The sequence below is a fragment of the Pseudorca crassidens genome, chromosome 1, assembly GCF_039906515.1.
Source record: "Pseudorca crassidens isolate mPseCra1 chromosome 1, mPseCra1.hap1, whole genome shotgun sequence".
NCBI lineage: Eukaryota > Metazoa > Chordata > Mammalia > Artiodactyla > Delphinidae > Pseudorca > Pseudorca crassidens.
The window spans coordinates 49,149,580-49,166,126 of record NC_090296.1 but is presented as its reverse complement, the minus strand read 5'-3'; the positions used below and the strand labels follow the sequence as shown (position 1 = coordinate 49,166,126).

General features: G+C 39.3%; 1 protein-coding gene across 2 annotated transcripts in view; it reads left to right on the top strand.

The window, feature by feature from the left end:
• Positions 1–16,547, top strand: part of GNG2 (G protein subunit gamma 2) — a 139,344-nt gene that overhangs the window by 21,890 nt on the left and 100,907 nt on the right. The gene's annotated exons all lie outside the window — the stretch shown is intronic.

Here is a 16,547-nt window from a genome sequence, read left to right as displayed (position 1 = left end):
ACATGGACTTCCCCCCATTTAATTTAATTTAATTTAATTTATTTATTTATAAATTTATTTATTTTTTGGCTGCGTTGGGTCTTCGTTGCTGCGCATGAGCTTTCTCTAGTTGCGGCGAGTGGGAGCTACTCTTCGTTGTGGTGCATGGGCTTCTCATTGCGGTGGCTTCTCTTGTTGTGGAGCACAGGCTCTAGGCACGTGGGCTTCAGTAGTTGTGGCATGAGGGCTCAGTAGTTGTGGCTCGTGGGTTCTAGAGCGCAGCCTCAGTGATTGTGGCGCATGGGCTTAGTTGCTCCACGGTGTGTGGGATCTTCCCAGACCAGGGCTCGAACCCATGTCCCCTGCATTGGCAGGTGGATTCTTAACCACTGCACCACCAGGGAAGTCCTCCCCCCCCCTTTTAAAATTAACTTCATTCTGATAAATTTCAAGCATATACCAAATAGAGAGGATAATATAATGAACTTCTATATCCCTATCACTCAGTTTTAACAATTATAACTCATGACCAGTATTGTTTCATCTATACCTCCACCCCTTCTCTTCTTTTCCCATTGGAGCATTGGATTATATGATGATGGCTTGAATTTGGCTGTTAGATTTTTAATTGTTTATACAACTATTTAGTGGCTACAGCAAAATGCAAATAAAAAATAAAACCTGCTTTTAACCTAACTTACTTTGCTGAAGCTAGCCATTTATCCATGTACTCATTCAGCCGATATTTAGTATTTACTAGTATCAAAACCTTCTTAAGAGAAAAAATAGAGAAAAGCTAATGGAAGGGAGACCAGTAGACTTCTTGGATTTGCAAATGATGGGCTGGATATGGGAGAACTGATGAAATTGCTGATTGAAGATGAAGGAGAGGAGGACATTTAGAAAAACTCCCCAATTTGTCTTTTGGGAAATTCAGTGAGTGATGATAACTGGGCTACAGATACAGGAAGAGAGGAACAGATTCAAATCTGTGGAGTGGCCACATCCAGACGGATATGTCCAATAGACTGCTCATGGATGGTACAGAGCAGTGATTCTCAGTCCTGGGTGCACATCAGAATCTCCAGGGAAGTGTTTGAAAGCACTGATATGTAAACCCTACCCAGACCACTTGAGTCAGAATCCCTTGGGGAGGGGTCTGAACATCTGTAGTTTATAAGATCTCCCCAGGTGATTACAATGTGTAGTCACGACTGAGAATCTCTGGTCTAGAGCTTATTAGAAGGAAGGCCTGTGTGTATGTGTGCTTTTAATGCCATGTATAGCTTTTGCAACCCCATAATGAGGTTCTTTTGGCGTTAAGTACTTAATATCTTCAGGTGAGGGCTAAGCCATCCCTACACTCTACCAAATATTATTAATAATGAAGGCTTTTAAAATAAGTTTTTCATGTTCTCTGTCTGATGTTGGTGTTGATTTCTTTCATACTAATCACTGTATTTAAATGTTTCAAATCAATCCAAGCAGAGTTTCTCGGTGCGGGTTGCTGACACGTTGAATGGGGCAATTCTTCCTCGTATTCTCTGGTATCCCTGTCCTTGGCTCACAAAAGGCCAGTGGCATCTTCCAGCCATTGGGGTATCCAGAGTGCCCTACGGAGACATTGAGAACTACTGTGTCGTTACACACCTTTAAAGAAGTTGTTTGTCATGTTACTCTTACCTACAAGCATTTTTGCTTCATGCAAAATTACTGGTTTCAGTTATGCAAAGTAGTTCCTTATGTAAGTGGTCTCTGTGCTAACAAACTAAAGAAAGAAACTAAACAAAATAGACATGTAAAAGGAAATATTGTTTTGCACTGTTGGAGGGATTTTGAGCATATTTGTTCTAGTACCAAATCTATTTTTTATGTCTGTACAGAGAAGCAAATTAAACACTAGGCAAGAAATGGTCAAATATTGAGATTTAAAGCAAAATACTACTAAGGCATTATGCAAATTAAACAGCAGTGATGAAGGATGTATTCCTCTCTTGTTTGCTGCTGTAACAAATTGTAACAAACTTGATGGATTAAAACAAATCCACCAAATACGAATATGTTATCTTACAGTTCTGCAAGTTAGGTTCTGTAGAGATCTCACTGGTCTAAAGGCAAAGTACTGACAGAGCTGTGTTCCTTTCTGGAGGCTCTAGGGAAGAATTCTAGAGTCCCCTTTCTTCCATTTTCAAAGCCAGCAGCCTTCCATCTCCGTATGTCTTTCCACCATATTCATTCCTCTGAACTGAGCCAGGAAATGTTCTTTGACTTTAAAGACCCATGAGATAAGATTTGGCACACCTAGATAATACAAGATACTCTCCCCATCCCAAGGTCCTTAATTTAATCATATCTTCAAAGTCCCTTTTTCCACGTAAGTTTATATATTCACAGGTTCCAGGGATTAGGGCATGGACCTATTTGGGGGCTATTATTCTGCCTACTACAAAGTAAAAGAGGTTAATTGTTCAGAAAGGTAGAAATGCCTCAGGTAGCAGAGATAGGATTATCTTACATTTCATTGTATAGAGTTGAGAAGGCTTAGGGTTCCCAAGTTGATGAAGCAAGTTCTTGTCTTGACTCTGCAAAACCTGTTTGTAAATACAGGCACTGAAGGCTTTTAGTTTTCTTGGAGTATTTGGCATTGGATCAAGTGGACAGGTTGAAGTCCAATGGCTCCTTCCTTGGCCAGACTTTCTGGTACTATGGGTGTGGCCTCTGGAGAGCGTGCTGCCTTTGGCATTTCTCCAACTCTGGAGAGTTTGCCTACAGTGTGCAGGTTCCAAGGTCTTTGAATGGCACCAAAGAAATGTGAGATTTTTATTTTATGCTGTTATGTCTGCCTGTCACATTGTGCTTTATTTATTAGGCTCTAACATGTGGAAGTTGGAGGAAAAAATAACATAATATTTTAGGACCTTACTGTAGTGGTATTTATTATAGCTAATTTCTAAGTATGGTTTAATTTCCACCATACATTAGGTAAGTCATCCCCACAAAGTAAGAAACCATTGCTCATCTAGTGAATGAAATGGATCACTGGGTTATTTTTTAAAAACCATCTCCAGGGTAGAATATAGCCAGAATTTTTAAAAATTTTATTTATATTTTATTTATTTATTTTTGGCTGCATTGGGCCTTCGTTGCTGCCCGCGGGCTTTCTCTAGTTGCGGTGAGCAGGGGCTACTCTTCGTTGCGGTGCGCGGGCTTCTCATTGCGGTGGCTTCTCTTGTGGTGGAGCACGGGCTTTAGGTGCACGGGCTTCAGTAGTTGTGGCACACGGGCTCAGTAGTTGTGGCTCGTGGGCTCTAGAACGCAGGCTCAGTAGTTGTGGCGCACAGGCTTAGTTGTTCCGCGGCATGTGGGATCTTCCCAGACTAGGGCTCGAACCCGTGTCCCCTGCGTTGGCAGGCGGATTCTCAACCACTGTGCTGCCAGGGAGGTCCCTAGCCAGAAATTTTTGATGGAGATTTTAAATGTTGCAGCTATTTTTGTAATGAGTCCCCTTTTTATCCACTTCAAGACAGGTCAGCAATACAGATCTGAAGGCCAAACTTAGGGCTAGCTGTAGAGTAACGAACCATCCTGATTTGTCCAAGACTGGGGGGTTACCTGGGACTTGGGAGCTTCAGTGCTAAAACTCCTGGAGTTCTGGGTAATTTGGGACAGTTGGGCGCCTAGCTGTCTAAAAACAGCTCTAGTGGAGAGTGACTGTCATGCCGATGAATTGTGAAAATAGAAAATCTGATTGAATGAAATAATGACAGTAACCTCAAGGGTTTGGGCTAAGGGTAAGGGTGAATCTAACTCTGGAAAAATCTGTATCCACATATACATGTTTGCCCGAAACCAACTCAGAAGAACCAGCAACATTTATAAAATGTTATTAGATTTCATGGCCCACTCTTTTAATTCCCCAGTGTTACTGGCGTCTCTGATGATCACAGCTTTAATAGCTTTCTTATTGAGGTGACCACAGAACCTCATTGAATCTTTTTCAGCATGTCAGCATGTATGGAAATTACAAGTTTGCCAAAGCTGCATGGTGCTGTCTTCGTTTGAATTGTGCCTTTTGTATAACAAAATTGAACTTTTCCCCTCTAAGAGACAGCACAGAATGTTCAAGAATAGATAAGTATTAGGAATACTATCTTGATGCCCAAGGGGAGGGGATTGGAGAGGATCATGTCTTGGAGTCTTATCCAGCTCTAAGACATTGGTGCTTTCTGACTCCCAGTGGTAGAGCATGAGCTACTTACCCTGATGTAAGTAATTGGCTGCATCTGGGTGAAGATTCTTACTCAGCCCTTCCTCCATGCTTCCATAATGCTCTGCCCTGCCCTCACCCACAGCAAAGCCAGACCAGGAAAACAGGAATACAGAAGGAGCCTCATTTCTTACATTTCTGTGACCTTCATTTGGAGATTTTTATTCTCTTAGCCACTGGGACAAAGAGTTTGTAAGTGTACTTGGAAAGGCAGTACATTAGCTTCCCTAGAACAGGCTTTGACTTTGAGGAGCTGGCAATATTTTTTTTTTTTAATGTTTGTTTACTGTCTTCTAAACTGTTCTAGTTGGTAGGTACAAGGAATTCTCTTTCAATTCTTTTTTTTTTCTTCCAAAAAAAAGATTGAACACTATCAGTCTTGGAGGTAAGATCTGGGTTTCTGATGAGGATAGATTGGATAGATTGTGAGTTATTCTGATATTCTTGTCAATCCCTTTTTGGGGTTCCTTCCTTCTAAGACTCTCAATCCTGCCTGATTTCATTTTGTTAAGACTAGCCTCCTTTCAGCTTTGAGCCTCAGCTGTTTTTTTTGTGTGTGTGTGTGAATCAAACAAGCTCCAGAAGAAATGAAAGGAGATGAAATCCTTATGCTGTTGTTTAAACTCAGATTCTTTTATTCCTTTCCAAAGAGAAATTACAGAGTAAATGTAAATAGGAGATCCAAATGATCCAAGCTACTCCGGTGCAGGATTTCTTTGGGGGTAATAGAAATGTCTTGGAACTAAATAGGGATGATGGCTACGTGACATCGTAAATGTACGAAATGCTGTTGAATTGTACACTTTAAAGTGGTTAATGATTAATTTCATGTTTTGTGAATTTTACCTCAAAAAAAAATGTTGAACTTCAAGAGGAAGAAAAAAAAAGACTGTTTCTCCCTATCTTCAAATTCTGGAGGAAGTCTCATCCATTTTAATACACTCATGTTTTTAAATTTCTAGACCAAAATTGTTGTTCATCCTGTCCCATTACTGGGAGAAGATATTTGGACTTAAAAGTGTCTGTCAGGCAGAACCGATCAGGAAATTCATAGAGTTAAGACACTAGTTGTTAGTATTAACATGCATTGTTTTTGTTACTGGATTATAAACTGGCCTATAATTTGCAAAGCTGATTGCAATAAAAAAATTTTTTTAAGGTTTAACAATTTAAAACACTGGACTTTTTTCCACCTCTCACGGGATAGAAGTTATATCAACTAGGTTAGAAAGTTTTTTAATATCCTATAGTAGCGGACTGCAATTGGGTATGACAAAACAGGAAGAGTCCAGATGTGATAACTTTAATGAAATGTGAGCATGGTAAAAAATTTCGTATATAGAAATGTCTTTTATTAAAATATCTCCTTGGACATTCCCAAGGGCTACCACCTGATCAAAGTCTGACGGGCACTTATTTTAAGGGATGACTGCATAGGGTTTCACACATAATCATTGGTTTAATGGTGAAACTTTAAGGTTTTTAATTACTTCTAGATTTAGAGACAACTTTTTTGGCCTTTTGCAGAGATGTAACTAGGCAACCAGTATAGCACTTAACTGGTGCACAGCATCCAAACTTCATAGCCATTGCATCATTTTTTAAATGCTGTTTAAATCTGTCTTTTAGCTTTGGCATATGCTGCCATGTAACCTTTAATTTCTTAGAAGATATCGTGCAAACCCCCAGCTGTAAGATAGAATGGTTCCTAGAACCCCAGCATGCTCTGTGTGATGTTAATCAAGGTGCTTACAAGAACAGTGGTAATAGAGTCGAGAGGTAGCCCAATGTACTGTGTTTTATAATTGGGCGTTAAGAAGGTAGCTTTCAGTTTTGGTGTGTGAAGGTGTAAGAGTTTAAAACCATATCCTCAGCAGGTGGTAATGAGCATTTCTCACAATGTGATTCATGGAAAATGTACATTCACAGAGATGAGAGGTGGCCTTTATTCTAGTGAAGTTGATTTTACTTTGCTGGATAGGTGGTAACTAGAAATGCCTACTTTGATTAATAAGCCAGAATGTATTGAAAGCTTTTTAAGTGTCAGACACTATTCTAGGTATATACCATATTCCTTTTCTGTGATAACTAAGCTTTTAATTTTTTAATTAGTTTTTTTAATTATGAAAGGAATGTATATGTGAGATTTTTAAAAATTCAAGTAGTAGACACAGGAATAAATGAAAAAGAGAAGTTTCTTTCCACACATCAACTCCTAGCCCACTCCCTAGAGATAACCACTGTTAATAGTATCGTGTGTGCCCTCCAGAAATTTTCCATCTCCTGGTTAATCTGTATTGAAATGTGAGTATGAAGAGTGCCATTAAACCGTCTGTTCGTAAATTTCTCTTCTGGACCAAATCTCTTCATTTTGAGACACCATTTGATGCTTTTTTTTGAAATGTGCTTTTTTAAAACTGAAAGAGTAAAAATGTCAGAACCAAAATGATGCCAGCAGAGGGCTGGTGGTAGGGAGGGTGACAACTGAAGACTGTGACTGTGAATTCTAGCCTCTGTAAGATTTACATACAGAATGTAAGTAATAAACCTTAAGGTAGTTCTTCATCATTTTCAAAGTCATCTGGAGTACGTTATCTCCCTTCATCCTTTTGATGACCCTGTGACACAGAAGTTGTTTATTTTACAAAGGAGGAAGCTGTGGTTCCCAGAGGTTAGGTAACTTGCCCATGAACACAGCTGACGAGTGACAGGATTGGGACGAGAATCGAGTCTTTTCCAAGTTTTAGCCTTGAACCAGACCACACTGGCAACCATGAGGAAGAGAGGGGCTCAGTGACACCATTGTGGTCCCTGTAGTGGGAGGCTGGAAGTGAAGGGGAGGCTTGCAGTCTGAAGATCCAGTTAGAAGTTGTTCTGACTCTGCTCCTTGGACAAGTTGTTTAATGCAGTCCGTATGCCCTCCTCACAGTTTCCTCACCGGCTATGTCTATTCCTGTTCTGTTTGTTTGGGTGGTACTGGCCAGAGGGTTGGGGACTTGACCCAAGCTGGGGATGCCATAGTATTTCATCACCATGCTACAGGAGTTGGTCTGAAGGGTGGGCATGCAACCCAGCAAGGGACAATAGATTCTTTCTCTGGAATTTTCCAACTCAAGTTGAGGGAGGAGAGGTCCTATCCTTTCTAGTCTCAAGGTAGTAAGAATCATGTAAGGCCATGTTTCAGTCTGTTGAGAGAGTAAAGTCTGACGCACAAAGGGGGAGCAAAAGAGAGAGAGAGACAGAGCGATAAAGAGAAGGAAAGAGATAGCCCAGTGAGAATTGGAGTCCATCAATCCAGTTGATGTGAGCCAATATATTCCCATTTTTTACCTAACCTAAGTCAAGTTGCTACTAAAGGAATCCTGTGTGATATCTTCGGGCCTTAGTTTCCTCATCTGTAAAATGGGGGTTTTAATATTTTCCCTGAAGTACTGTATATCTGAACTACTGTAAAGATGAGTTGAGATAATGAATAGGAAAGTACTTTGTACATTGTAAAACACTGTACAAATGCAAGATGGTATTATTCATTAATATGTTGCATTGAACTAGGAAAAGTTGAAAGAATGAAATTACCGCTCATTTGGAAAATAGGAAGTGAGAGCTTTGCAAGAGCCATCTGGTATTGTGCCGAAGTCAATGGAAGCTGCCAGATTTTCTTTGGGTATCCCCTTTCATACACTCTTAAGTTCTAATAGGTACCCATCATAAATACAGGGATAGATCTTACCTCACTGTCTCAGGTTAATTCAATGAGTTTCCTTTTTCTATCTCCTGTCCTAATCCATGGTACACATACACACAATAACAGAAACCAAACAAAAATAAACACATCACATTAATATTTCAACATTTTAGCTTTTTCACTTAAAAGAACTTTACAGATTTATAAATGACATTTGGGCATCATCAAAGAAAATCAACCTTAAAGTGGCTATTCTATTTTTAGTACTTCATTTGGGAATGATACAGTTGAGGCGATTCTTGGGATGGGAGGTTAGCTATTTTGGGCTTAGATAGGATCAAAATCCATCTTTTACCTTAAGGGACTTACGTCTTTGATATATAAACTATAAGTAATCAAAATCTACTTGAAATTACATCTTATGCATGACACAGGAAGCATCACTTCACTTCTACAGCATTTTTCACTATATATGATAATATCTCTCAGTGAGAGAAAACAGATGGCACAGAACAAATTTGTTCTCTTTCTTAGATTTGCCATTTAGGCAGTTTTTATTGTAGCAAACATATCTTTCTTTAAATTTGATCATTAAAGCCACAAAAAAAAAGTGGTTTAAAGTCTCAATCTAAGTAGAATAGCATGTGCAAAAAGGTCAAAGTCACCATGGAAACATGGTCTGTAAGCATAAAGAAGCATGCTATAGCAACCTGAATGTCTTACATGTCTCACATTTTAAAATCTGAGAAATATATCCACCACTTTCACTGTTCTTGCAAATCTAAACCTTTGCCTTACAAAATCACCAAGGCAGGAAGGTTGAATCAGTGCTGTTTGACCACCCCGCTCCACACTTCACCTAGCCATTGTTTATCTTTGTCTGGGCTTGATATCAACCCCATGAATGTCAGTGTTTTCATATAAATTGAGGACTTGGAATAAGTTCATTTTCTGAATAAGCATGCTCTTAACCCTCAGAAAATGTCAACTGTACTGAAAACAGTTGGCATCCTCAAATCAATTAATTTTAGGAGAGCTTAATAAAGAGAATATTTACAAGGACATGAGCAGAGTATAGGGAAACTGCAAGGGAGAGTGTACCTTTTCAGGGCTCCTTTACTACCCGTAGACTGGAAAGGATGAGGGCTGGAAGAAGAGAATCCTCCTGAGTGGAGCTGTGACCTCCAGGAAAGGGCTGTAGCCAGCTTATAATGACCCTGCAGGCAGGGATGCCAGGAAACAAATACCCTGAAATGCTTCTCCTCTTTCCTTCTATCTGCTTATGCTCCCCATTGACCAAACCTAACTGCAAGACAAGGAAGCCTGCCTCTGAGTCTGTAGTTCAGTCTCCTAGGGTGTAGAGCCGGGTAGAACAGGATGGAGAATGGGTTTGGAGGGGCAAATGAAAGGTATCCAGCACAGTTAACCTTCATTGTGAATGTCTTGCATGAAAGAAATAGTACCCCTTTCTCTCCCAAATCTAGCTGTCTTATCAAAAAGAAAAAAATTGTTTTAACCAACTTTCACTTTTTCATTAATTGTATTTAATCAATTTCATGGTCCATATTATTCAAATGGACCCAAATGCGATTGGTAGCATCTGGAGAACATTCCCTTGTTTGTGTGATGAAGCACGATCTGGAGGAGGTACAGAGGTGACGAAACCACTCTCGTGCTTGTCCTGCTCAGACTTGGATGGCAACCTAGACTTGAAGTTCAAGTTTAGGGGAAGGGGTGGTAAAAAGTAATTAGATACCTCAGAGCAACTCTGAATAGTCCACATTTGTGGGCCTCCCGTAATCAAAGGAATGACTATTGTCCCAGAGAAGTACAATGTCCACTTCTGGTGGGTTGAGTAGCCAGTTTTTGGTTTTGTCCAGCTTGCTTTTAATCTCAGACAATTATTTTCACTCCTTTGACCTAGGGACCAGGATTACTTGCCTTGATCTAATCCAGATTAACTACTTTGATCCACTGAGAATGAATCAATCAATTGAATCGGATAAATCCCCATAATTAGAGAGGCATTTGTGGCAACATAAAATGATAGGCAAAAGAAAACAAACTTGGAATACCACCCTAAAGCATAAACTTCTGTGGACCAGAAAACTCCCTGACTTGGGAAATGCTGGGACCCAAGGATTCCAGAAGAGTTGGGTCTATAACAGAAACAGTGAGAGGCAGTGTGGTGTAGTGGAAAGGGCATGGACTTTGAGATCTCAGCCTGGTACTGACTGTGACCATCTTGCCAAATTTCTGTGCTTTCTCAATCTCAAATTTCCTTGTGTGTAAAAAGAGAGTAATTTAACTTGTTACAAAATTAATTGAAACCATATATGCAAAATAAAGGCAGTGTTTTCCACATATTCAAACACTTTTTGGGGGGAGGTATACTTACTTTCTAAAAAACAGTGTTTCTTTACAGCTCTATTGAGATATAATTGACATAAAATATAATGGACATACAATAAATGATATGTATATGAAGTTGACGAATATTGGCTGCATACATCCATGACAGCATAGCCACAATCAAAATAATGAACAAACCCATCCAAAGGTTTCCTCGTGCCCAGTAACAGTCTCTTCTTCCCCTTTCCCATCTTCAGACAACCACTGATCTGCTCTCTGTCAGTCTAGAAGAGTTTGCATTTTCTAGGGTTTTATGTAAATGCAGTTATATATTATGTGCTCACTTTTGTCTGGCTTCTTTTGCTCAGCAGAATTACATGGAGATGCCTCCATGTTGTACGTATCAATATGTTATTCCTTTTATTACTGAGTAGTATTCTAGAATATTGGTATGCCACAATTTGTTTATCTGCTCACCTATTGCAGGATATTACTCAATTATGTTTTAATTCTGTTTCCCTTCTTCTTCCCTCACTAATAGTATAAGAAAAAAAATTTCTTGTCCGTGTTACCACAGCTGATATTTCTAGCAACAATCTCTAGGAATAGCGTGGTTTACAAGAATGGGATATAAATGCAGGTGTCACAGTAACTGTCTCTTAGTCTGGGGCTTAGGTTGAGTTTCTGAGCTGAGGGCCATTTCCTTCTGCTTTCTAGACTTTCTTTTGTTCTTTATCATTAATGATCAAGCCAAATGCCCATCGACTGACGAATGGATAAAATTATGGTATATCTATACAATGGAATATTATTTGCCATAAAAAGGAAGTACTGATTCAATACTACAATATGGATGAACCTTGAAAACATTATGCTAAGTGAAAGAAACCAGGCACAACAGGCTATGTGATATATGGTTCCATTTATTGAAATGTCCGGAACAGGAAAATCCATAGAAATAGGGAGTAGATTTATGGTTGCAGGAGCTGGGTGGAGTGGGGAGGGGAAAATGGGGAGTGACTGCTAAAAACTATGGATTTTCTTTTTGGGGTGATGAAAATGCTCTGGAATTCAATAATGGTGATGGATGCAAAATTTTTTTTTTTTTTTTTTTTGTGGTACGTGGGCCTCTCACTGTTGTGGCCTCTCCCGTTGCGGAGCACAGTCTCTGGACGCACAGGCCCAGAGGCCATGGCTCATGGGCCCAGCCGCTCCGCGGCATGTGGGATCCTCCCGGACCGGGGCACGAACCCGAGTCCCCTGCATCGGCAGACGGACTCTCAACCACTGTGCCACCAGGGAAGCCCCTGGATGCACAATTTTGAATTTTCTAAAAATCACTGAATTGTGTATACTTTAAAAGGGTAAAATTTTATGTGCATTATATTTCAATAAAGCTCATATTTAAAAAAGCAATCTGCACCTTTGCTTAGGGAAAAGCATTCAAGGACAGCAATTAATTTAATTTCCCATTTTTCATTTGCTAAAGAGAAAACTTAGAGCCTCGTTGATTATGCTGCACCTGCATTTCCAGGTCATGAGCACAAAATGGAACTTTCTAGCATGAGGAAGTAAACATGTTGCATCTGTAAATAACTCATATTTGGGGAGGTGGTTTGGCATCATATTGTTTTGGTTTACTTGAGACGATGAAGGGCCTGTAGCCACTTTAACTTTTTTGTCTTTTCCTTTCCTTTTAAAAATAATGTGCATTCAGATTGTCTAATCACTGTTTCCTCTAGCCTTAGTTAACCATCTACAGGATATCCTGTCAGTAAAGCATCTTAGCTAAATCAGATTATTTACCAAACTCCTAACAGCAGTAGACAGAACAGAGTAAAGTAGACGTCCAAATATTCAAAATAATCCTTGGGAAAGGAAAGAAGCCAGTAGCTTAGAATTAGTAGTGATTCAATTAGAGGAACAACTTTGGTTTCCAACAGCTGTGGAGGATGAGAGTAAGGACAGACTTCCTCCCTTTCTAATTTTCTTCCTTCACCTGGTGAAACACTGCCTTATATAGAAGGCTTTTAGCTGCTCCACTGCAGTGAATCAGGACCAACATTGTAATATCTGGAAACAGAGCACCATCTGGTCTACTCCCAATAAATCAGTATTTCATAGGTACTCACAATTTGTAACCGAGAAAAAGCATTTTTTCCCCCTGCTTTTGAAAATCTTACCAGCCAAGGTTTGAGTTTTGGTGTCATTTAGTTTAAATCATAAAGTGGATGAAAAGGATAACCCAGGGTGAAAGTAAAACCCATGTAACTCTACCCAGAAATGTTACCTTTGTTTTGTGCTGCAACTTAACAAATACAGTTTTCCCAAGGTGACTTGAAAAATTGTATGTCTGTGTGTGTGTTCATCTTGGATTTTTCTGTTATACTCTCTCCGGCTTCTGGTACACTACAAAAAAAATGCATGGGAGAAATTTCCACTTTACCCTGGCCCTGGAAGAACATGGCTTCCAGGGTTGTTCCTTTGAGTATTACTCTAAAATATATCCATTCATTTATATATTAAGCACTTACAATGCAAAGCATACCTGCAAGATGGTTAAGTGACTTCTCCAGTACTAGGATAGGCTTTGTAGGCACGAGCAGGCATTGCCCTAGATTCTTTCTGTGTGTGCACACGTGTGTGTGAGTGAAACATACCATACATCCAAAGAATATATGCATGTATACACACATATACACATTAAAGACTGTTAGTAAAACAAACATACATACATTCCCTGTCTTTTTTCCCTCTAGCTTTATTGATGAGTACCACTTTTTTAATATTTATTTTATTGATTGATTGATTTAAAAAATTTTTGGCTGCGATGGGCCTTAGTTCCAGCACTCGGGATATTCATTGCAGTGCGCAGACTTCTCTCTAGTTGTGGCATGCTGGCTTTCTCTCTCTAGTTGAGGTGCAGGGGCTTAGGTGTCCAGCAGCATGTGGAATCTTAGTTCCCCGACCAGGGATCGAACCTGCATCCCCTGCACTGGAAGGAGGGCGATTCCTTACCACTGGACCACCGGGGAAGCCCCATGATGAGTACCACTTTTAAAGACTCCTGTTTGCTTCTCCCAGACCCATTCCTCCTTCTGCCTCTTCCTATAAAGCTGTAATCTGGACTTTTTATTTGTCATTTTCCTGCTTTTTCTTAAATTGTTTAGTGTCACCTCTTTTGGAAATGGAATCGTACTTTATCTCTGGCTTAGATTTTTACCCAACATTTTATTTTGAGATTACCTAGGTGGATGTGTGCAGCTAAAGTTCATTCATTTTCACTGCTGTCTAGTATTAACTAGTACATCAGTATTCTTCCTCCTCTGTGTGAAATATACCATACTTTATTTATCCATTCTACCCATTTGGGGCATTTGGGTTGCTTCGAGCTTTTTGCTGTCGTGAAAATGCTGCACAGTACCCTCTGTACATGTGTCCTAGTCCTATCCAGGAGTTTTTCTAGGACATATACTTTGGCATTCAGTTGCTAGGTCATAGAATATGCAATGCTCAACTTTATTAGGTAATGCCAAGTTGTTTGAAAGTGATTACATCAATTTACTCTTCATTAGCAGTGTAAAAGTGGTCCTCTTGCTGCACCTGTCAATACTTAATGTTCTCTGAATCTTTGTTTTTCCTAATCTTACTGCAAATTCTGAAATTTGTTTTAGGTAACAAATAATTGGTTGGGTTTTTATTTTGAACCATCTTGTTGAAAGAGACAAGGAAATAAATTGGTTTTTGTTCACTACATTTGATAAAGTTAAATGGACCATTGCTATAGATGCTGCCCCTAGATATATTTTCAGGTAATAGCCAGCCTTAGAGTCTTGTTTCTTTTCTGTTTTTTCTTTACATTTTTATTTATTAGATATGTTTAATTTGCAAAATTTTTAACAAGTAAAACAGTGCAAAGATGTATGAAGAAGTTGTTCATTTCTCCTTTCCTCCCTTACCCGCCCCCCCCCCCCAAGCAGGTTACCAGTGTTAATGCTTGGGGTGTATCAGTCTACATATTTTTCATGCTCATAAATATGTAAAAATGTATGTTATATTGTGATTTATGAGACTGCCATTTTATTAGACCAAAAAGAGTTGAATATCAGCAATTTTGTACAGTTCAATCACACATATCCTATCTTTGAGGATTTTTTCAAATGTAAGCGTTCCCATGCAGCTATGTTTTCATGATAAATGTCACAGACATTCACCCAGCTCATAGGTTTGGCTGTAACTCACTCATGTTAATGAATGCATTGTGTTCACTCCACTGACCCCTGTGGAGAGAAATTAACATTGTCTCCCTTGGTTGTGCTTGTGTTTCCTGTAACTAACCTCTTCTTATATACCAGTGCTTCACTCTGGTTGAATCCCAAAAGTGGGGAAGGGGAGGGGACAAGGGGTTGAGTCAAAGGACACATGCATCTCAAATTTTAAAGTATGTTGCCAGATTCCTTTCCAAAAACGTACCAGTTCAGGCTTCCATTAGCAAGTGTGAGACAGCTGGTTTTCTATGTTGTAGTCATCATTGAGTATTGTTACTCTACTAGGTGAAAAATGGTATATTCTATTTTCATTTATATTCCCTTGAATTTTGGTGAGGTTGAGCATATTTTCACGTTTTATTGTTCTTTTGCATTTCTTCTGTGAATTGTTTTCATATCCTTTTCTCATGCCTCTTGAAGGTGATTTGACGCCTCAATTTGTAGGGAGCTCTTAGTTTATTAATGATAGTAATATTTTGTTGGTTCTACATGATACAGTTCTATATTTCCCAGTCTACTATTTGTCTTTGATTTTGTTTATATTCTCTTTTGCCATACAAACTTTTTTATATTGGGCTGGCCAAAAAGTTCATTCGGGTTTTTCTGTAAGGTATGAACTTTTGGGCCAACCCAATATTTAGTCACATATATCTATCTTTTCCTTTATGGTTTCTCTCTTAGGAAGGCTTCATCTATCCAAACCAGTATCTTTTTAACTCTTCTTCTAATATTTTGATTGATTTATTTTAAAAATACATATATTAAATTCATCTAGAATATATTTTGTATATGGTATGAGATATGAATGTAAATTTATGTTCTTTCAAATGTATAACCAGTTTGATGATACCATGTACTTTATCTGTGAATTGAGATGCTGCCTTAGTCATATATTGTTCCACATATACTTCTATCAATTTCTATACCTTGTATTATATTTCCTGAGTCTATTTTCCATTCCTGTATCAATATGATACTATCTTGATTATAGTAGTTATAGTTTAGGTTTTAGTATATAGAAAAGCAACTGAGTCCCATTTTACTCTTCTTTTAAAATATTTCTTGGTGTTGTTTGGCATTTTTTCCCAATAAATTTTAAACTCATTTTGTTACAATCTAAAATCTCAGTGGAGATTCTGATTAAAACTGCATTAAAATTATATATTAGGGCTTCCCTGGTGGCGCAGTGGTTGAGAGTCCACCTGCCGATGCAGGGGACACGGGTTCATGCACCGGTCCAGGAAGATCCCACATGCCACGGAGCGGCTGCGTCCGTGAGCCATGGCCGCTAAGCCTGCACGTCCGGAGCCTGTGCTCCGCAATGGGAGAGCCACAACAGTGAGAGACCCGTATACCGAAAAAAAAAAAAAATTATATATTAATTTGGAAAGGATCAACTTTTTTACATTCAGTTTTTTCCATCCAGGAAGTCTCTCTGTTCAAGTCTTGTTTTATATCTTTTAAAAACACTTTATAATGGTTTTCAAATAAATACTGAGCTTTCTTTTAAAATGTATTCCTCAGTATATAAGAGTTTTTGTTTTCTTTCGGAATTGGAAATTTGGTTAAATGGCTAGATAAAAGATAAATATAAATTGCTTTCCTTCTCTTACGGGTAAAACTTGTTCTCAGGCTAAAATACAGAAGAGTCCCTAGGTCCCGTCCCCCGGGACAGATGTGATAAGCTGACTTAAAGACTGTTAAAGAAGAGCTTTGTGGGGCTTCCCTGGTGGCGCAGTGGTTAAGAGTCCGCCTGCCAATGCAGGGGGCACGGGTTTGATCCCTGGCCCAGGAAGATCCCATATGCTGCGGAACAACTACGCCTGTGCGCCACAACTACTGAGCCTGTGCTCTAGAGCCCACAAGCCACAACTACTCAGCATATGTGCCACAACTACTGAAGCCTGCGCGCCTAGAGCCCATGCTCTGCAACAAGAGAACCCATGACAATGGGAAGCCCGCACACTGCAACGAAGAGTAGCCCCTGCTCACCACA